Source organism: Pleurodeles waltl, chromosome 1_2 (assembly GCF_031143425.1).
Source record: "Pleurodeles waltl isolate 20211129_DDA chromosome 1_2, aPleWal1.hap1.20221129, whole genome shotgun sequence".
Taxonomy (NCBI): domain Eukaryota; kingdom Metazoa; phylum Chordata; class Amphibia; order Caudata; family Salamandridae; genus Pleurodeles; species Pleurodeles waltl.
Window position 1 is genome coordinate 1,133,994,475 of NC_090437.1, and position 23,630 is coordinate 1,134,018,104.

Sequence of the window (23,630 nt, forward strand, 5' to 3'; positions counted from 1 at the left end):
TGGAATCTGAGAGGAGGCACAAATTTCCTTCCACCCAGCGTTCCCCCAAGTCTCCCGATAAAATGATACCTCATTTGTGTGGGTAGGTATAGCACCCACGACAGGAAATGCCCAAAAGCGCAACGTGGACACATCCAATTCTTTGACAGAAAACAGAGCTGTATTTTGCAAAGTGCCTACCTGTAGATTTTGGCCTCTAGCTCAGCCGGCACCTAGGGAAACCTACCAAACCTGTGCATTTCTGAAAACTAGAGACCTAGGGGAATCCAAGATGGGGTGACTTGTGGGGCTCTGACCAGGTTCTGTTACCCAGAATCCTTTGCAAACCTCAAATTTTGGCTAAAAAAACACATGTTCCTCACATTTCTGTGACAGAAAGTTCTGGAATGTGAGAGGAGGCACAAATTTCCTTCCACCCAGCGTTCCCCCAAGTCTCCCGATAAAATGATACCTCACTTGTGTGGATAGGCCTAGCACCCGCGACAGGAAATGCCCCAAAGCACAACGTGGACACATCCCATTTTTTGACAGAAAACAGAGCTGTATTTTGCAAAGTGCCTACCTGTAGATTTTGGCCTCTAGCTCAGCCGGCACCTAGGGAAACCTACCAAACCTGTACATATCTGAAAACTAGAGACCTAGGGGAATCCAAGATGGGGTGACTTGTGGGGCTCTGACAAGGTTCTGTTACCCAGAATCCTTTGCAAACCTCAAACTTTGGCTACAAAAACACATGTTCCTCACATTTCTGTGGCAGAAAGTTCTGGAAGGCGAGAGGAGGCACAAATTTCCTTCCACCCAGCGTTCCCAGAAGTCTCCCGATAAAAATGATACCTCACTTGTGTGGGTAGGCATAGCGCCCGCGACAGGAAATGCCCCAAAGCACAACGTGGACACATCCCATTTTTTGACAGAAAACAGAGCTGTATTTTGCAAAGTGCCTACCTGTAGATTTTGGCGTCTAGCTCAGCCGGCACCTAGGGAAACCTACCAAACCTGTGCATTTCTGAAAACTAGAGACCTAGGGGAATCCAAGATGGGGTGACTTGTGGGGCTCTGACCAGGTTCTGTTACCCAGAATCCTTTGCAAACCTCAAAATTTGGCTAAAAAAACACATGTTCCTCACATTTCTGTGACAGAAAGTTCTGGAATCTGAGAGGAGGCACAAATTTCCTTCCACCCAGCGTTCCCCCAAGTCTCCCGATAAAATGATACCTCACTTGTGTGGGTAGGCCTAGCTCCTGCGACAGGAAATGCCCTAAAGCACAACGTGGACACATCCCATTTTTTGACAGAAAACAGAGTTGTATTTTGCAAAGTGCCTACCTGTAGATTTTGGCCTCTAGCTCAGCCGGCACCTAGGGAAACCTACCAAACCTGTGCATTTCTGAAAACTAGAGACCTAGGGGAATCCAAGATGGGGTGACTTGTGGGGCTCTGACCAGGTTCTGTTACCCAGAATCCTTTGCAAACCTCAAACTTTGGCTACAAAAACACATGTTCCTCACATTTCTGTGGCAGAAAGTTCTGGAATGCGAGAGAAGGCACAAATTTCCTTCCACCCAGCGTTCCCAGAAGTCTCCCGATAAAAATGATACCTCGCTTGTGTGGGTAGGCGTAGCGCCCGCGACAGGAAATGCCCCAAAGCACAACGTGGACACATCCCATTTTTTGACAGAAAACAGAGCTGTGTTTTGCAAAGTGCCTACCTGTAGATTTTGGCCTCTAGCTCAGCCGGCACCTAAGGAAACCTATCAAACCTGTGCATTTCTGAAAACTAGAGACCTAGGGGAATCCAAGATGGGGTGACTTGTGGGGCTCTGACCAGGTTCTGTTACCCAGAATCCTTTGCAAACCTCAAAATTTGGCTAAAAAAAGACATGTTCCTCACATTTCTGTGACAGAAAGTTCTGGAATCTGAGAGGAGGCACAAATTTCCTTCCACCCAGCGTTCCCCCAAGTCTCCCGATAAAATGATACCTCACTTGTGTGGGTAGGCCTAGCTCCTGCGACAGGAAATGCCCTAAAGCACAACGTGGACACATCCCATTTTTTGACAGAAAACAGAGTTGTATTTTGCAAAGTGCCTACCTGTAGATATTGGCCTCTAGCTCAGCCGGCACCTAGGGAAACCTACCAAACCTGTGCAAATCTGAAAACTAGAGACCTAGGGGAATCAAAGATGGGGTGACTTGTGCGGCTCTGACCAGGTTCTGTTACCCAGAATCCTTTGCAAACCTCAAACTTTGGCTAAAAAAACACATGTTCCTCACATTTCTGTGGCAGAAAGTTCTGGAATCTGAGAGGAGGCACAAATTTCCTTCCACCCAGCGTTCCCAGAAGTCTCCCGTTAAAAATGATACCTCACTTGTGTGGGTAGGCCTAGCGCCCGCGACAGGAAATGCTCCAAAGCACAACGTGGATACATCCCATTTTTTGACAGAAAACAGAGCTGTATTTTGCAAAGTGCCTACCTGTAGATTTTGGCCTCTAGCTCAGCCGGCACCTAGGGAAACCTACCAAACCTGTGCATTTCTGACAACTAGAGACCTAGGGGAATCCAAGATGGGGTGACTTGTGGGGCTCTGACCAGGTTCTGTTACCCAGAATCCTTTGCAAACCTCAAAATGTGGCTAAAAAAACACATGTTCCTCACATTTCTGTGACAGAAAGTTCTGGAATCTGAGAGGAGGCACAAATTTCCTTCCACCCAGGGTTCCCCCAAGTCTCCCGATAAAATGATACCTCACTTGTGTGGGAAGGCCTAGCACCCGCGACAGGAAATGCCCCAAAGCACAACGTGGACACATCCCATTTTTTGACAGAAAACAGAGCTGTATTTTGCAAAGTGCCTACCTGTAGATTTTGGCCTCTAGCTCAGCCGGCACCTAGGGAAACCTACCAAACCTGTGCATATCTGAAAACTAGAGACCTAGGGGAATCCAAGATGGGGTGACTTGTGGGGCTCTGACCAGGTTCTGTTACCCAGAATCCTTTGCAAACCTCAAAATTTGGCTAAAAAAACACATGTTCCTCACATTTCTGTGACAGAAAGTTCTGGAATCTGAGAGGAGGCACAAATTTCCTTCCACCCAGCGTTCCCCCAAGTCTCCCGATAAAATGATACCTCATTTGTGTGGGTAGGTATAGCACCCACGACAGGAAATGCCCAAAAGCGCAACGTGGACACATCCAATTCTTTGACAGAAAACAGAGCTGTATTTTGCAAAGTGCCTACCTGTAGATTTTGGCCTCTAGCTCAGCCGGCACCTAGGGAAACCTACCAAACCTGTGCATTTCTGAAAACTAGAGACCTAGGGGAATCCAAGATGGGGTGACTTGTGGGGCTCTGACCAGGTTCTGTTACCCAGAATCCTTTGCAAACCTCAAATTTTGGCTAAAAAAACACATGTTCCTCACATTTCTGTGACAGAAAGTTCTGGAATGTGAGAGGAGGCACAAATTTCCTTCCACCCAGCGTTCCCCCAAGTCTCCCGATAAAATGATACCTCACTTGTGTGGATAGGCCTAGCACCCGCGACAGGAAATGCCCCAAAGCACAACGTGGACACATCCCATTTTTTGACAGAAAACAGAGCTGTATTTTGCAAAGTGCCTACCTGTAGATTTTGGCCTCTAGCTCAGCCGGCACCTAGGGAAACCTACCAAACCTGTGCATATCTGAAAACTAGAGACCTAGGGGAATCCAAGATGGGGTGACTTGTGGGGCTCTGACAAGGTTCTGTTACCCAGAATCCTTTGCAAACCTCAAACTTTGGCTACAAAAACACATGTTCCTCACATTTCTGTGGCAGAAAGTTCTGGAAGGCGAGAGGAGGCACAAATTTCCTTCCACCCAGCGTTCCCAGAAGTCTCCCGATAAAAATGATACCTCACTTGTGTGGGTAGGCATAGCGCCCGCGACAGGAAATGCCCCAAAGCACAACGTGGACACATCCCATTTTTTGACAGAAAACAGAGCTGTATTTTGCAAAGTGCCTACCTGTAGATTTTGGCGTCTAGCTCAGCCGGCACCTAGGGAAACCTACCAAACCTGTGCATTTCTGAAAACTAGAGACCTAGGGGAATCCAAGATGGGGTGACTTGTGGGGCTCTGACCAGGTTCTGTTACCCAGAATCCTTTGCAAACCTCAAAATTTGGCTAAAAAAACACATGTTCCTCACATTTCTGTGACAGAAAGTTCTGGAATCTGAGAGGAGGCACAAATTTCCTTCCACCCAGCGTTCCCCCAAGTCTCCCGATAAAATGATACCTCACTTGTGTGGGTAGGCCTAGCTCCTGCGACAGGAAATGCCCCAAAGCACAACGTGGACACATCCCATTTTTTGACAGAAAACAGAGTTGTATTTTGCAAAGTGCCTACCTGTAGATTTTGGCCTCTAGCTCAGCCGGCACCTAGGGAAACCTACCAAACCTGTGCATATCTTAAAACTAGAGACCTAGGGGAATCCAAGATGGGGTGACTTGTGGGGCTCTGACCAGGTTCTGTTACCCAGAATCCTTTGCAAACCTCAAACTTTGGCTAAAAAAACACATGTTCCTCACATTTCTGTGGCAGAAAGTTCTGGAATCTGAGAGGAGGCACAAATTTCCTTCCACCCAGCGTTACCCCAAGTCTCCCGATAAAATGATACCTCACTTGTGTGGGTAGGTATAGCACCCACGACAGGAAATGCCCCAAAGCGCAACGTGGACACATCCAATTCTTTGACAGAAAACAGAGCTGTATTTTGCAAAGTGCCTACCTGTAGATTTTGGCCTCTAGCTCAGCCGGCACCTAGGGAAACCTACCAAACCTGTGCATTTCTGAAAACTAGAGACCTAGGGGAATCCAAGATGGGGTGACTTGTGGGGCTCTGACCAGGTTCTGTTACCCAGAATCCTTTGCAAACCTCAAATTTTGGCTAAAAAAACACATGTTCCTCACATTTCTGTGACAGAAAGTTCTGGAATGTGAGAGGAGGCACAAATTTCCTTCCACCCAGCGTTCCCCCAAGTCTGCCGATAAAATGATACCTCACTTTTGTGGGTAGGCCTAGCACCCGCGACAGGAAATGCCCCAAAGCACAACGTGGACACATCCCATTTTTTGACAGAAAACAGAGCTGTATTTTGCAAAGTGCCTACCTGTAGATTTTGGCCTCTAGCTCAGCCGGCACCTAGGGAAACCTACTAAACCTGTGCATATCTGTAAACTAGAGACCTAGGGGAATCCAAGATGGGGTGACTTGTTGGGCTCTGACCAGGTTCTGTTACCCAGAATCCTTTGCAAACCTCAAACTTTGGCTAAAAAAACACATGTTCCTCACATTTCTGTGACAGAAAGTTCTGGAATGTGAGAGGAGGCACAAATTTCCTTCCACCCAGCGTTCCCCCAAGTCTCCCGATAAAATGATACCTCACTTGTGTGGGTAGGCCTAGCACCCGCGACAGGAAATGCCCCAAAGCACAACATGGACACATCCCATTTTTTGACAGAAAACAGAGCAGTATTTTGCAAAGTGCCTACCTGTAGATTTTGGCCTCTAGCTCAGCCGGCACCTAGGGAAACCTACCAAACCTGTGCATATCTGAAAACTAGAGACCTAGGAGAATCCAAGATGGGGTGACTTGTGGGGCTCTGACCAGGTTCTGTTACCCAGAATCCTTTGCAAACCTCAAACTTTGGCTAAAAAAACACATGTTCCTCACATTTCTGTGGCAGAAAGTTCTGGAATCTGAGAGGAGGCACAAATTTCCTTCCACCCAGCGTTACCCCAAGTCTCCCGATAAAATGATACCTCACTTGTGTGGGTAGGTATAGCACCCACGACAGCAAATGCCCCAAAGCGCAATGTGGACACATCCAATTCTTTGACAGAAAACAGAGCTGTATTTTGCAAAGTGCCTACCTGTAGATTTTGGCCTCTAGCTCACCCGGCACCTAGGGAAACCTACCAAACCTGTGCATTTCTGAAAACTAGAGACCTAGGGGAATCCAAGATGGGGTGACTTGTGGGGCTCTGACCAGGTTCTGTTACCCAGAATCCTTTGCAAACCTCAAACTTTGGCTACAAAAACACATGTTCCTCACATTTCTGTGACAGAAAGTTCTGGAATGTGAGAGGAGGCACAAATTTCCTTCCACCCAGCGTTCCCCCAAGTCTGCCGATAAAATGATACCTCACTTTTGTGGGTAGGCCTAGCGCCCGCGACAGGAAATGCCCCAAAGCACAACGTGGACACATCCCATTTTTTGACAGAAAACAGAGCTGTATTTTGCAAAGTGCCTACCTGTAGATTTTGGCCTCTAGCTCAGCCGGCACCTAGGGAAACCTACCAAACCTTCGCATATCTGAAAACTAGAGACCTAGGGGAATCCATGATGGGGTGACTTGTGGGGCTCTGACCAGGTTCTGTTACCCAGAATCCTTTGCAAACCTCAAACTTTGGCTACAAAAACACATGTTCCTCACATTTCTGTGGCAGAAAGTTCTGGAATCTGAGAGGAGGCACAAATTTCCATCCACCCAGCGTTCCCAGAAGTCTCCCGATAAAAATGATACCTCACTTGTGTGGGTAGGCCTAGCGCCCGCGACAGGAAATGCCCCAAAGCACAACGTGGACACATCACATTTTTTGACAGAAAACAGAGCTGTATTTTGCAAAGTGCCTACCTGTAGATTTTGGCCTCTAGCTCAGCCGGCACCTAGGGAAACCTACCAAACCTGTGCATATCTGAAAACTAGAGACCTAGCGGAATCCAAGATGGGGTGACTTGTGGGGCTCTGACCAGGTTCTGTTACCCAGAATCCTTTGCAAACCTCAAACTTTGGCTAAAAAAACACATGTTCCTCACATTTCTGTGACAGAAAGTTCTGGAATCTGAGAGGAGGCACAAATTTCCTTCCACCCAGCGTTCCCAGAAGTCTCCCGATAAAAATGATACCTCACTTGTGTGGGTAGGCCTAGCGCCCGCGACAGGAAATGCCCCAAAGCACAACGTGGACACATCCCATTTTTTGACAGAAAACAGAGCTGTATTTTGCAAAGTGCCTACCTGTAGATTTTGGCCTCTAGCTCAGCCGGCACCTGGGAAACCTACCAAACCTGTGCATTTCTGAAAACTAGAGACCATGGGGAATCCAAGATGGGGTGACTTGTGGGGCTCTGACCAGGTTCTGTTACCCAGAATCGTTTGCAAACCTCAAAATTTGGCTAAAAAAACACATGTTCCTCATATTTCTGTGGCAGAAAGTTCTGGAATCTGAGAGGAGCCACAAATTTCCTTCCACCCAGCGTTACCCCAAGTCTCCCGATAAAAATGATACCTCACTTGTGTGGGTAGGTATAGCACCCACGACAGGAAATGCCCCAAAGCGCAACGTGGACACATCCAATTCTTTGACAGAAAACAGAGCTGTATTTTGCAAAGTGCCTACCTGTAGATTTTGGCCTCTAGCTCAGCCGGCACCTAGGGAAACCTACCAAACCTGTGCATATCTGAAAACTAGAGACCTAGGGGAATCCAAGATGGGGTGACTTGTGGGGCTCTGACCAGGTTCTGTTACCCAGAATCCTTTGCAAACCTCAAACTTTGGCTACAAAAACACATGTTCCTCACATTTCTGTGGCAGAAAGTTCTGGAATGCGAGAGGAGGCACAAATTTCCTTCTACCCAGCGTTCCCAGAAGTCTCCCGATAAAAACGATACCTCACTTGTATGGGTAGGCGTAGCGCCCGCGACAGGAAATGCCCCAAAGCACAACGTGGACACATCCCATTTTTTGACAGAAAACAGAGCTGTATTTTGCAAAGTGCCTACCTGTAGATTTTGGCCTCTAGCTCAGCCGGCACCTAGGGAAACCTACCAAACCTGTGCATTTCTGAAAACTAGAGACCTAGGGGAATCCAAGATGGGGTGACTTGTGGGGCTCTGACCAGGTTCTGTTACCCAGAATCCTTTGCAAACCTCAAAATTTGGCTAAAAAAACACATGTTCCTCACATTTCTGTGACAGAAAGTTCTGGAATCTGAGAGGAGGCACAAATTTCCTTCCACCCAGCGTTCCCCCAAGTCTCCCGATAAAATGATACCTCACTTGTGTGGGTAGGCCTAGCACCCGTGACAGGAAATGCCCCAAAGCACAACGTGGACACATCCCATTTTTTGACAGAAAACAGAGCTGTATTTTGCAAAGTGCCTACCTGTAGATTTTGGCCTCTAGCTCAGCCGGCACCTAGGGAAACCTACCAAACCTGTGCATTTCTGAAAACTAGAGACCTAGGGGAATCCAAGATGGGGTGACTTGTGGGGCTCTGACCAGGTTCTGTTACCCAGAATCCTTTGCAAACCTCAAACTTTGGCTACAAAAACACATGTTCCTCACATTTCTGTGGCAGAAAGTTCTGGAATGCGAGAGGAGGCACAAATTTCCTTCCACCCAGCGTTCCCAGAAGTCTCCCGATAAAAATGATACCTCACTTGTGTGGGTAGGCGTAGCGCCCGCGACAGGAAATGCCCCAAAGCACAACGTGGACACATCCCATTGTTTGACAGAAAACAGAGCTGTATTTTGCAAAGTGCCTACCTGTAGATTTTGGCCTCTAGCTCAGCCGGCACCTAGGGAAACCTACCAAACCTGTGCATTTCTGAAAACTAGAGACCTAGGGGAATCCAAGATGGGGTGACTTGTGGGGCTCTGACCAGGTTCTGTTACCCAGAATCCTTTGCAAACCTCAAACTTTGGCTAAAAAAACACATGTTCCTCACATTTCTGTGGCAGAAAGTTCTGGAATCTGAGAGGAGGCACACATTTCCTTCCACCCAGCGTTACCCCAAGTCTCCCGATAAAATGATACCTCACTTGTGTGGGTAGGTATAGCACCCACGACAGGAAATGCCCCAAAGCTCAACGTGGACACATCCAATTCTTTGACAGAAAACAGAGCTGTATTTTGCAAAGTGCCTACCTGTAGATTTTGCCTCTAGCTCAGCCGGCACCTAGGGAAACCTACCAAACCTGTGCATATCTGAAAACTAGAGACCTAGCGGAATCCAAGATGGGGTGACTTGTGGGGCTCTGACCAGGTTCTGTTACCCAGAATCCTTTGCAAACATCAAATTTTGGCTAAAAAAACAGATGTTCCTCACATTTCTGTGGCAGAAAGTTCTGGAATCTGAGAGGAGGCACAAATTTCCTTCCACCCAGCGTTCCCAGAAGTCTCCCGATAAAAATGATACCTCACTTGTGTGGGTGGGCGTAGCGCCCGCGAGAGGAAATGCCCCAAAGCACAACGTGGACACATCCCATTTTTTGACAGAAAACAGAGCTGTATTTTGCAAAGTGCCTACCTGTAGATTTTGGCCTCTAGCTCAGCCGGTACCTAGGGAAACCTACCAAACCTGTGCATATCTGAAAACTAGAGACCTAGGGGAATCCAAGATGGGGTGACTTGTGGGGCTCTGACCAGGTTCTGTTACCCAGAATCCTTTGCAAACATCAAATTTTGGCTAAAAAAACAGATGTTCCTCACATTTCTGTGGCAGAAAGTTCTGGAATCTGAGAGGAGGCACAAATTTCCTTCCACCGAGCGTTCCCAGAAGTCTCCCGATAAAAATGATACCTCACTTGTGTGGGTAGGCCTAGCGCCCGCGACAGGAAATGCCCCAAAGCACAACGTGGACACATATCATTTTTTGACAGAAAACAGAGCTGTATTTTGCAAAGTGCCTACCTGTAGATTTTGGCCTCTAGCTCAGCCGGCACCTAGGGAAACGTACCAAACCTGTGCATTTCTGAGAACTAGAGACCTAGGGGAATCTAAGATGGGGTGACTTGTGGGGCTCTGACCAGGTTCTGTTACCCAGAATCCTTTGAAACCTCAAAATGTGGCTAAAAAAACACATGTTCCTCACATTTCTGTGGCAGAAAGTTCTGGAATCTGAGAGGAGGCACAAATTTACTTCCACCCAGCGTTCCCCCAAGTCTCCCGATAAAATGATACCTCACTTGTGTGGGTAGGCCTAGCACCCGCGACAGGAAATGCCCCAAAGCACAACGTGGACACATCCCATTTTTTGACAGAAAACAGAGCTGTATTTTGCAAAGTGCCTACCTGTAGATTTTGGCCTCTAGCTCAGCCGGCACCTAGAGAAACATACCAAACCTGTGCATTTCTGAAAACTAGAGACCTAGGGGAATCCAAGATGGGGTGACTTGTGGGGCTCTGACCAGGTTCTGTTACCCAGAATCCTTTGCAAACCTCAAAATTTGGCTAAAAAAACACATGTTCCTCACATTTCAGTGACAGAAAGTTCTGGAATCTGAGAGGAGGCACAAATTTCCTTCCACCCAGCGTTCCCAGAAGTCTCCCGATAAAAATGATACCTCACTTGTGTGGGTACGCCTAGCGCCCGCGACAGGAAATGCCCCAAAGCACAACGTGGACACATCCCATTTTTTGACAGAAAACAGAGCTGTATTTTGCAAAGTGCCTACCTGTAGATTTTGGCCTCTAGCTCAGCCGGCACATAGGGAAACCTACCAAACCTGTGCATTTCTGTAAACTAGAGACCTAGGGGAATCCAAGATGAGGTGACTTGTGGGGCTCTGACCAGGTTCTGTTACCCAGAATCCTTTGAAACCTCAAAATATGGCTAAAAAAACACGTTCCTCACATTTCTGTGGCAGAAAGTTCTAGAATCTGAGAGGAGGCACAAATTTCCTTCCATCCAGCGTTCCTCCAAGTCTCCCGATAAAATGATACCTCACTTGTGTGGGTAGGCCTAGCACCCGCGACAGGAAATGCCCCAAAGCACAACGTGGACACATCCCATTTTTTGACAGAAAACAGAGCTGTATTTTGCAAAGTGCCTACCTGTAGATTTTGGCCTCTAGCTCAGCCGGCACCTAGGGAAACCTACCAAACCTGTGCATATCTGAAAACTAGAGACCTAGGGGAATCCATGATGCGGTGACTTGTGGGGCTCTGACCAGGTTCTGTTACCCAGAATCCTTTGCAAACCTCAAATTTTGGCTAAAAAAACAGATGTTCCTCACATTTCTGTGGCAGAAAGTTCTGGAATCTGAGAGGAGGCACAAATTTCCTTCCACCCAGCGTTCCCAGAAGTCTCCCGATAAAAATGATACCTCACTTGTGTGGGTAGGCCTAGCGCCCGCGACAGGAAATGCCCCAAAGCACAACGTGGACACATCACATTTTTTGACAGAAAACAGAGCTGTATTTTGCAAAGTGCCTACCTGTAGATTTTGGCCTCTAGCTCAGCCGGCACCTAGGGAAACCTACCAAACCTGTGCATATCTGAAAACTAGAGACCTAGCGGAATCCAAGATGGGGTGACTTGTGGGGCTCTGACCAGGTTCTGTTACCCAGAATCCTTTGCAAACCTCAAACTTTGGCTAAAAAAACACATGTTCCTCACATTTCTGTGACAGAAAGTTCTGGAATCTGAGAGGAGGCACAAATTTCCTTCCACCCAGCGTTCCCAGAAGTCTCCCGATAAAGATGATACCTCACTTGTGTGGGTAGGCCTAGCGCCCGCGACAGGAAATGCCCCAAAGCACAACGTGGACACATCCCATTTTTTGACAGAAAACAGAGCTGTATTTTGCAAAGTGCCTACCTGTAGATTTTGGCCTCTAGCTCAGCCGGCACCTAGGGAAACCTACCAAACCTGTGCATTTCTGAAAACTAGAGACCTAGGGGAATCCAAGATGGGGTGACTTGTGGGGCTCTGACCAGGTTCTGTTACCCAGAATCGTTTGCAAACCTCAAAATTTGGCTAAAAAAACACATGTTCCTCATATTTCTGTGGCAGAAAGTTCTGGAATCTGAGAGGAGCCACAAATTTCCTTCCACCCAGCGTTACCCCAAGTCTCCTGATAAAAATGATACCTCACTTGTGTGGGTAGGTATAGCACCCACGACAGGAAATGCCCCAAAGCGCAACGTGGACACATCCAATTCTTTGACAGAAAACAGAGCTGTGTTTTGCAAAGTGCCTACCTGTAGATTTTGGCCTCTAGCTCAGCCGGCACCTAGGGAAACCTACCAAACCTGTGCATATCTGAAAACTAGAGACCTAGGGGAATCCAAGATGGGGTGACTTGTGGGGCTCTGACCAGGTTCTGTTACCCAGAATCCTTTGCAAACCTCAAACTTTGGCTACAAAAACACATGTTCCTCACATTTCTGTGGCAGAAAGTTCTGGAATGCGAGAGGAGGCACAAATTTCCTTCCACCCAGCGTTCCCAGAAGTCTCCCGATAAAAATGATACCTCACTTGTATGGGTAGGCGTAGCGCCCGCGACAGGAAATGCCCCAAAGCACAAAGTGGACACATCCCATTTTTTGACAGAAAACAGAGCTGTATTTTGCAAAGTGCCTACCTGTAGATTTTGGCCTCTAGCTCAGCCGGCACCTAGGGAAACCTACCAAACCTGTGCATTTCTGAAAACTAGAGACCTAGGGGAATCCAAGATGGGGTGACTTGTGGGGCTCTGACCAGGTTCTGTTACCCAGAATCCTTTGCAAACCTCACAATTTGGCTAAAAAAACACATGTTCCTCACATTTCTGTGACAGAAAGTTCTGGAATCTGAGAGGAGGCACAAATTTCCTTCCACCCAGCGTTCCCAGAAGTCTCCCGATAAAAATGATACCTCACTTGTATGGGTAGGCGTAGCGCCCGCGACAGGAAATGCCCCAAAGCACAACGTGGACACATCCCATTTTTTGACAGAAAACAGAGCTGTATTTTGCAAAGTGCCTACCTGTAGATTTTGGCCTCTAGCTCAGCCGGCACCTAGGGAAACCTACCAAACCTGTGCATTTCTGAAAACTAGAGACCTAGGGGAATCCAAGATGGGGTGACTTGTGGGGCTCTGACCAGGTTCTGTTACCCAGAATCCTTTGCAAACCTCAAAATTTGGCTAAAAAAACACATGTTCCTCACATTTCTGTGACAGAAAGTTCTGGAATCTGAGAGGAGGCACAAATTTCCTTCCACCCAGCGTTCCCCCAAGTCTCCCGATAAAATGATACCTCACTTGTGTGGGTAGGCCTAGCTCCTGCGACAGGAAATGCCCCAAAGCACAACGTGGATACATCCCATTTTTTGACAGAAAACAGAGCTGTATTTTGCAAAGTGCCTACCTGTAGATTTTGGCCTCTAGCTCAGCCGGCACCTAGGGAAACCTACCAAACCTGTGCATTTCTGACAACTAGAGACCTAGGGGAATCCAAGATGGTGTGACTTGTGGGGCTCTGACCAGGTTCTGTTACCCAGAATCCTTTGCAAACCTCAAATTTTGGCTAAAAAAACACATGTTCCTCACATTTCTGTGACAGAAAGTTCTGGAATGTGAGAGGAGGCACAAATTTCCTTCCACCCAGCGTTCCCCCAAGTCTCCCGATAAAATGATACCTCACTTGTGTGGGTAGGCCTAGCACCCGCGACAGGAAATGCCCCAAAGCACAACATGGACACATCCCATTTTTTGACAGAAAACAGAGCTGTATTTTGCAAAGTGCCTACCTGTAGATTTTGGCCTCTAGCTCAGCCGACACCTAGGGAAACCTACCAAACCTGTGCATATCTGAAAACTAGAGACCTAGGGGAATCCAAGATGGGGTGACTTGTGGGGCTCTGGCCAGGTTCTGTTACCCAGAATCCTTTGCAAACCTCAAACTTTGGCTACAAAAACACATGTTCCTCACATTTCTGTGGCAGAAAGTTCTGGAATGCGAGAGGAGGCACAAATTTCCTTCCACCCAGCGTTCCCAGAAGTCTCCCGATAAAAATGATACCTCACTTGTGTGGGTAGGCGTAGCGCCCGCGACAGGAAATGCCCCAAAGCACAACGTGGACACATCCCATTTTTTGACAGAAAACAGAGCTGTATTTTGCAAAGTGCCTACCTGTAGATTTTGGCCTCTAGCTCAGCCGGCACCTAGGGAAACCTACCAAACCTGTGCATTTCTGAAAACTAGAGACCTAGGGGAATCCAAGATGGGGTGACTTGTGGGGCTCTGACCAGGTTCTGTTACCCACAATCCTTTGCAAACCTCAAAATTTGGCTAAAAAAACACATGTTCCTCACATTTCTGTGACAGAAAGTTCTGGAATCTGAGAGGAGGCACAAATTTCCTTCCATCCAGCGTTCCCCCAAGTCTCCCGATAAAATGATACCTCACTTGTGTGGGTAGGCCTAGCTCCTGCGACAGGAAATGCCCTAAAGCACAACGTGGACACATCCCATTTTTTGACAGAAAACAGAGTTGTATTTTGCAAAGTGCCTACCTGTAGATTTTGGCCTCTAGCTCAGCCGGCACCTAGGGAAACCTACCAAACCTGTGCATATCTGAAAACTAGAGACCTAGGGGAATCCAAGATGGGGTGACTTGTGGGGCTCTGACCAGGTTCTGTTACCCAGAATCCTTTGCAAACCTCAAATTTTGGCTAAAAAAACAGATGTTCATCACATTTCTGTGGCAGAAAGTTCTGGAATCTGAGAGGAGGCACAAATTTCCTTCCACCCAGCGTTCCCAGAAGTCTCCCGATAAAAATGATACCTCACTTGTGTGGGTAGGCCTAGCGCCCGCGACAGGAAATGCCCCAAAGCACAACGTGGACACATCCCATTTTTTGACAGAAAACAGAGCTGTATTTTGCAAAGTGCCTACCTGTAGATTTTGGCCTCTAGCTCAACCGGCACCTAGGGAAACCTACCAAACCTGTGCATTTCTGAAAACTAGAGACCTAGGGGAATCCAAGATGGGGTGACTTGTGGGGCTCTGACCAGGTTCTGTTACCCAGAATCCTTTGCAAACCTCAAATTTTGGCTAAAAAAACACATGTTCCTCACATTTCTGTGACAGAAAGTTCTGGAATGTGAGAGGAGGCACAAATTTCCTTCCACCCAGCGTTCCCCCAAGTCTCCCGATAAAATGATACCTCACTTGTGTGGGTAGGCCTAGCACCCGCGACAGGAAATGCCACAAAGCACAACATGGACACATCCCATTTTTTGACAGAAAACGGAGCTGTATTTTGCAAAGTGCCTACCTGTAGATTTTGGCCTCTAGCTCAGCCGGCACCTAGGGAAACCTACCAAACCTGTGCATATCTGAAAACTAGAGACCTAGGGGAATCCAAGATGGGGTGACTTGTGGGGCTCTGACCAGGTTCTGTTACCCAGAATCCTTTGCAAACCTCAAACTTTGGCTACAAAAACACATGTTCCTCACATTTCTGTGGCAGAAAGTTCTGGAATGCGAGAGAAGGCACAAATTTCCTTCCACCCAGCGTTCCCAGAAGTCTCCCGATAAAAATGATACCTCGCTTGTGTGGGTAGGCGTAGCGCCCGCGACAGGAAATGCCCCAAAGCACAACGTGGACACATCCCATTTTTTGACAGAAAACAGAGCTGTGTTTTGCAAAGTGCCTACCTGTAGATTTTGGCCTCTAGCTCAGCCGGCACCTAAGGAAACCTATCAAACCTGTGCATTTCTGAAAACTAGAGACCTAGGGGAATCCAAGATGGGGTGACTTGTGGGGCTCTGACCAGGTTCTGTTACCCAGAATCCTTTGCAAACCTCAAAATTTGGCTAAAAAAAGACATGTTCCTCACATTTCTGTGACAGAAAGTTCTGGAATCTGAGAGGAGGCACAAATTTCCTTCCACCCAGCGTTCCCCCAAGTCTCCCGATAAAATGATACCTCACTTGTGTGGGTAGGCCTAGCTCCTGCGACAGGAAATGCCCTAAAGCACAACGTGGACACATCCCATTTTTTGACAGAAAACAGAGTTGTATTTTGCAAAGTGCCTACCTGTAGATATTGGCCTCTAGCTCAGCCGGCACCTAGGGAAACCTACGAAACCTGTGCAAATCTGAAAACTAGAGACCTAGGGGAATCCAAGATGGGGTGACTTGTGGGGCTCTGACCAGGTTCTGTTACCCAGAATCCTTTGCAAACCTCAAACTTTGGCTAAAAAAACACATGTTCCTCACATTTCTGTGGCAGAAAGTTCTGGAATCTGAGAGGAGGCACAAATTTCCTTCCACCCAGCGTTCCCAGAAGTCTCCCGTTAAAAATGATACCTCACTTGTGTGGGTAGGCCTAGCGCCCGCGACAGGAAATGCTCCAAAGCACAACGTGGATACATCCCATTTTTTGACAGAAAACAGAGCTGTATTTTGCAAAGTGCCTACCTGTAGATTTTGGCCTCTAGCTCAGCCGGCACCTAGGGAAACCTACCAAACCTGTGCATTTCTGACAACTAGAGACCTAGGGGAATCCAAGATGGGGTGACTTGTGGGGCTCTGACCAGGTTCTGTTACCCAGAATCCTTTGCAAACCTCAAAATGTGGCTAAAAAAACACATGTTCCTCACATTTCTGTGACAGAAAGTTCTGGAATCTGAGAGGAGTCTCAAATTTCCTTCCACCCAGGGTTCCCCCAAGTCTCCCGATAAAATGATACCTCACTTGTGTGGGAAGACCTAGCACCCGCGACAGGAAATGCCCCAAAGCACAACGTGGACACATCCCATTTTTTGACAGAAAACAGAGCTGTATTTTGCAAAGTGCCTACCTGTAGATTTTGGCCTCTAGCTCAGCCGGCACCTAGGGAAACCTACCAAACCTGTGCATATCTGAAAACTAGAGACCTAGGGGAATCCAAGATGGGGTGACTTGTGGGGCTCTGACCAGGTTCTGTTACCCAGAATCCTTTGCAAACCTCAAAATTTGGCTAAAAAAACACATGTTCCTCACATTTCTGTGACAGAAAGTTCTGGAATCTGAGAGGAGGCACAAATTTCCTTCCACCCAGCGTTCCCCCAAGTCTCCCGATAAAATGATACCTCATTTGTGTGGGTAGGTATTGCACCCACGACAGGAAATGCCCAAAAGCGCAACGTGGACACATCCAATTCTTTGACAGAAAACAGAGCTGTATTTTGCAAAGTGCCTACCTGTAGATTTTGGCCTCTAGCTCAGCCGGCACCTAGGGAAACCTACCAAACCTGTGCATTTCTGAAAACTAGAGACCTAGGGGAATCCAAGATGGGGTGACTTGTGGGGCTCTGACCAGGTTCTGTTACCCAGAATCCTTTGCAAACCTCAAATTTTGGCTAAAAAAACACATGTTCCTCACATTTCTGTGACAGAAAGTTCTGGAATGTGAGAGGAGGCACAAATTTCCTTCCACCCAGCGTTCCCCTAAGTCTCCCGATAAAATGATACCTCACTTGTGTGGATAGGCCTAGCACCCGCGACAGGAAATGCCCCAAAGCACAACGTGGACACATCCCATTTTTTGACAGAAAACAGAGCTGTATTTTGCAAAGTGCCTACCTGTAGATTTTGGCCTCTAGCTCAGCCGGCACCTAGGGAAACCTACCAAACCTGTGCATATCTGAAAACTAGAGACCTAGGGGAATCCAAGATGGGGTGACTTGTGGGGCTCTGACAAGGTTCTGTTACCCAGAATCCTTTGCAAACCTCAAACTTTGGCTACAAAAACACATGTTCCTCACATTTCTGTGGCAGAAAGTTCTGGAAGGCGAGAGGAGGCACAAATTTCCTTCCACCCAGCGTTCCCAGAAGTCTCCCGATAAAAATGATACCTCACTTGTGTGGGTAGGCATAGCGCCCGCGACAGGAAATGCCCCAAAGCACAACGTGGACACATCCCATTTTTTGACAGAAAACAGAGCTGTATTTTGCAAAGTGCCTACCTGTAGATTTTGGCGTCTAGCTCAGCCGGCACCTAGGGAAACCTACCAAACCTGTGCATTTCTGAAAACTAGAGACCTAGGGGAATCCAGGATGGGGTGACTTGTGGGGCTCTGACCAGGTTCTGTTACCCAGAATCCTTTGCAAACCTCAAAATTTGGCTAAAAAAACACATGTTCCTCACATTTCTGTGACAGAAAGTTCTGGAATCTGAGAGGAGGCACAAATTTCCTTCCACCCAGCGTTCCCCCAAGTCTCCCGATAAAATGATACCTCACTTGTGTGGGTAGGCCTAGCTCCTGCGACAGGAAATGCCCCAAAGCACAACGTGGACACATCCCATTTTTTGACAGAAAACAGAGTTGTATTTTGCAAAGTGCCTACCTGTAGATTTTGGCCTCTAGCTCAGCCGGCACCTAGGGAAACCTACCAAACCTGTGCATATCTTAAAACTAGAGACCTAGGGGAATCCAAGATGGGGTGACTTGTGGGGCTCTGACCAGGTTCTGTTTCCCAGAATCCTTTGCAAACCTCAAACTTTGGCTAAAAAAACACATGTTCCTCACATTTCTGTGGCAGAAAGTTCTGGAATCTGAGAGGAGGCACAAATTTCCTTCCACCCAGCGTTACCCCAAGTCTCCCGATAAAATGATACCTCACTTGTGTGGGTAGGTATAGCACCCACGACAGGAAATGCCCCAAAGCGCAACGTGGACACATCCAATTCTTTGACAGAAAACAGAGCTGTATTTTGCAAAGTGCCTACCTGTAGATTTTGGCCTCTAGCTCAGCCGGCACCTAGGGAAACCTACCAAACCTGTGCATTTCTGAAAACTAGAGACCTAGGGGAATCCAAGATGGGGTGACTTGTGGGGCTCTGACCAGGTTCTGTTACCCAGAATCCTTTGCAAACCTCAAATTTTGGCTAAAAAAACACATGTTCCTCACATTTCTGTGACAGAAAGTTCTGGAATGTGAGAGGAGGCACAAATTTCCTTCCACCCAGCGTTCCCCCAAGTCTGCCGATAAAATGATACCTCACTTTTGTGGGTAGGCCTAGCACCCGCGACAGGAAATGCCCCAAAGCACAACGTGGACACATCCCATTTTTTGACAGAAAACAGAGCTGTATTTTGCAAAGTGCCTACCTGTAGATTTTGGCCTCTAGCTCAGCCGGCACCTAGGGAAACCTACTAAACCTGTGCATATCTGTAAACTAGAGACCTAGGGGAATCCAAGATGGGGTGACTTGTTGGGCTCTGACCAGGTTCTGTTACCCAGAATCCTTTGCAAACCTCAAACTTTGGCTAAAAAAACACATGTTCCTCACATTTCTGTGACAGAAAGTTCTGGAATGTGAGAGGAGGCACAAATTTCCTTCCACCCAGCGTTCCCCCAAGTCTCCCGATAAAATGATACCTCACTTGTGTGGGTAGGCCTAGCACCCGCGACAGGAAATGCCCCAAAGCACAACATGGACACATCCCATTTTTTGACAGAAAACAGAGCAGTATTTTGCAAAGTGCCTACCTGTAGATTTTGGCCTCTAGCTCAGCCGGCACCTAGGGAAACCTACCAAACCTGTGCATATCTGAAAACTAGAGACCTAGGAGAATCCAAGATGGGGTGACTTGTGGGGCTCTGACCAGGTTCTGTTACCCAGAATCCTTTGCAAACCTCAAACTTTGGCTAAAAAAACACATGTTCCTCACATTTCTGTGGCAGAAAGTTCTGGAATCTGAGAGAAGGCACAAATTTCCTTCCACCCAGCAATACCCCAAGTCTCCCGATAAAATGATACCTCACTTGTGTGGGTAGGTATAGCACCCACGACAGCAAATGCCCCAAAGCGCAATGTGGACACATCCAATTCTTTGACAGAAAACAGAGCTGTATTTTGCAAAGTGCCTACCTGTAGATTTTGGCCTCTAGCTCACACGGCACCTAGGGAAACCTACCAAACCTGTGCATTTCTGAAAACTAGAGACCTAGGGGAATCCAAGATGGGGTGACTTGTGGAGCTCTGACCAGGTTCTGTTACCCAGAATCCTTTGCAAACCTCAAACTTTGGCTACAAAAACACATGTTCCTCACATTTCTGTGACAGAAAGTTCTGGAATGTGAGAGGAGGCACAAATTTCCTTCCACCCAGCGTTCCCCCAAGTCTGCCGATAAAATGATACCTCACTTTTGTGGGTAGGCCTAGCGCCCGCGACAGGAAATGCCCCAAAGCACAACGTGGACACATCCCATTTTTTGACAGAAAACAGAGCTGTATTTTGCAAAGTGCCTACCTGTAGATTTTGGCCTCTAGCTCAGCCGGCACCTAGGGAAACCTACCAAACCTTCGCATATCTGAAAACTAGAGACCTAGGGGAATCCATGATGGGGTGACTTGTGGGGCTCTGACCAGGTTCTGTTACCCAGAATCCTTTGCAAACCTCAAACTTTGGCTACAAAAACACATGTTCCTCACATTTCTGTGGCAGAAAGTTCTGGAATCTGAGAGGAGGCACAAATTTCCATCCACCCAGCGTTCCCAGAAGTCTCCCGATAAAAATGATACCTCACTTGTGTGGGTAGGCCTAGCGCCCGCGACAGGAAATGCCCCAAAGCACAACGTGGACACATCACATTTTTTGACAGAAAACAGAGCTGTATTTTGCAAAGTGCCTACCTGTAGATTTTGGCCTCTAGCTCAGCCGGCACCTAGGGAAACCTACCAAACCTGTGCATATCTGAAAACTAGAGACCTAGCGGAATCCAAGATGGGGTGACTTGTGGGGCTCTGACCAGGTTCTGTTACCCAGAATCCTTTGCAAACCTCAAACTTTGGCTAAAAAAACACATGTTCCTCACATTTCTGTGACAGAAAGTTCTGGAATCTGAGAGGAGGCACAAATTTCCTTCCACCCAGCGTTCCCAGAAGTCTCCCGATAAAAATGATACCTCACTTGTGTGGGTAGGCCTAGCGCCCGCGACAGGAAATGCCCCAAAGCACAACGTGGACACATCCCATTTTTTGACAGAAAACAGAGCTGTATTTTGCAAAGTGCCTACCTGTAGATTTTGGCCTCTAGCTCAGCCGGCACCTGGGAAACCTACCAAACCTGTGCATTTCTGAAAACTAGAGACCATGGGGAATCCAAGATGGGGTGACTTGTGGGGCTCTGACCAGGTTCTGTTACCCAGAATCGTTTGCAAACCTCAAAATTTGGCTAAAAAAACACATGTTCCTCATATTTCTGTGGCAGAAAGTTCTGGAATCTGAGAGGAGCCACAAATTTCCTTCCACCCAGCGTTACCCCAAGTCTCCCGATAAAAATGATACCTCACTTGTGTGGGTAGGTATAGCACCCACGACAGGAAATGCCCCAAAGCGCAACGTGGACACATCCAATTCTTTGACAGAAAACAGAGCTGTATTTTGCAAAGTGCCTACCTGTAGATTTTGGCCTCTAGCTCAGCCGGCACCTAGGGAAACCTACCAAACCTGTGCATATCTGAAAACTAGAGACCTAGGGGAATCCAAGATGGGGTGACTTGTGGGGCTCTGACCAGGTTCTGTTACCCAGAATCCTTTGCAAACCTCAAACTTTGGCTACAAAAAGACATGTTCCTCACATTTCTGTGGCAGAAAGTTCTGGAATGCGAGAGGAGGCACAAATTTCCTTCCACCCAGCGTTCCCAGAAGTCTCCCGATAAAAACGATACCTCACTTGTATGGGTAGGCGTAGCGCCCGCGACAGGAAATGCCCCAAAGCACAACGTGGACACATCCCATTTTTTGACAGAAAACAGAGCTGTATTTTGCAAAGTGCCTACCTGTAGATTTTGGCCTCTAGCTCAGCCGGCACCTAGGGAAACCTACCAAACCTGTGCATTTCTGAAAACTAGAGACCTAGGGGAATCCAAGATGGGGTGACTTGTGGGGCTCTGACCAGGTTCTGTTACCCAGAATCCTTTGCAAACCTCAAAATTTGGCTAAAAAAACACATGTTACTCACATTTCTGTGACAGAAAGTTCTGGAATGTGAGAGGAGGCACAAATTTCCTTCCACCCAGCGTTCCCCCAAGTCTCCCGATAAAATGATACCTCACTTGTGTGGGTAGGCCTAGCTCCTGCGACAGGAAATGCCCTAAAGCACAACGTGGACACATCCCATTTTTTGACAGAAAACAGAGTTGTATTTTGCAAAGTGCCTACCTGTAGATTTTGGCCTCTAGCTCAGCCGGCACCTATGGAAACCTACCAAACCTGTGCATATCTGAAAACTAGAGACCTAGGGGAATCCAAGATGGGGTGACTTGTGGGGCTCTGACCAGGTTCTGTTACCCAGAATCCTTTGCAAACCTCAAACTTTGGCTAAAAAAACAAATGTTCCTCACATTTCTGTGGCAGAAAGTTCTGGAATCTGAGAGGAGGCACAAATTTCCTTCCACCCAGCGTTCCCAGAAGTCTCCCGTTAAAAATTATACCTCACTTGTGTGGGTAGGCCTAGCGCCCGCGACAGGAAATGCCCCAAAGCACAACGTGGATACATCCCATTTTTTGACAGAAAACAGAGCTGTATTTTGCAAAGTGCCTACCTGTAGATTTTGGCCTCTAGCTCAGCCGGCACCTAGGGAAACCTACCAAACCTGTGCATTTCTGACAACTAGAGACCTAGGGGAATCCAAGATGGTGTGACTTGTGGGGCTCTGACCAGGTTCTGTTACCCAGAATCCTTTGCAAACCTCAAAATGTGGCTGAAAAAACACATGTTCCTCACATTTCTGTGACAGAAAGTTCTGGAATCTGAGAGGAGGCACAAATTTCCTTCCACCCAGGGTTCCCCCAAGTCTCCCGATAAAATGATACCTCACTTGTGTGGGTAGGCCTAGCACCCGTGACAGGAAATGCCCCAAAGCACAACGTGGACACATCCCATTTTTTGACAGAAAACAGAGCTGTATTTTGCAAAGTGCCTACCTGTAGATTTTGGCCTCTAGCTCAGCCGGCACCTAGGGAAACCTACCAAACCTGTGCATATCTGAAAACTAGAGACCAGGGGAATCCAAGATGGGGTGACTTGTGGGGCTCTGACCAGGTTCTGTTACCCAGAATCCTTTGCAAACTTCAAAATTTGGCTAAAAAAACACATGTTCCTCACATTTCTGTGACAGAAAGTTCTGGAATCTGAGAGGAGGCACAAATTTCCTTCCACCCAGCGTTCCCCCAAGTCTCCCGATAAAATGATACCTCACTTGTGTGGGTAGGTATAGCACCCACGACAGGAAATGCCCCAAAGCGCAACGTGGACACATCCAATTCTTTGACAGAAAACAGAGCTGTATTTTGCAAAGTGCCTACCTGTAGATTTTGGCCTCTAGCTCAGCCGGCACCTAGGGAAACCTACCAAACCTGTGCATTTCTGAAAACTAGAGACCTAGGGGAATCCAAGATGGGGTGACTTGTGGGGCTCTGACCAGGTTCTGTTACCCAGAATCCTTTGCAAACCTCAAATTTTGGCTAAAAAAACACATGTTCCTCACATTTCTGTGACAGAAAGTTCTGGAATGTGAGAGGAGGCACAAATTTCCTTCCACCCAGCGTTCCCCCAAGTCTCCCGATAAAATGATACCTCACTTGTGTGGTTAGGCCTAGCACCCGCGACAGGAAATGCCCCAAAGCACAACGTGGACACATCCCATTTTTTGACAGAAAACAGAGCTGTATTTTGCAAAGTGCCTACCTGTAGATTTTGGCCTCTAGCTCAGCCGGCACCTAGGGAAACCTACCAAACCTGTGCATATCTGAAAACTAGAGACCTAGGGGAATCCAAGATGGGGTGACTTGTTGGGCTCTGACCAGGTTCTGTTAC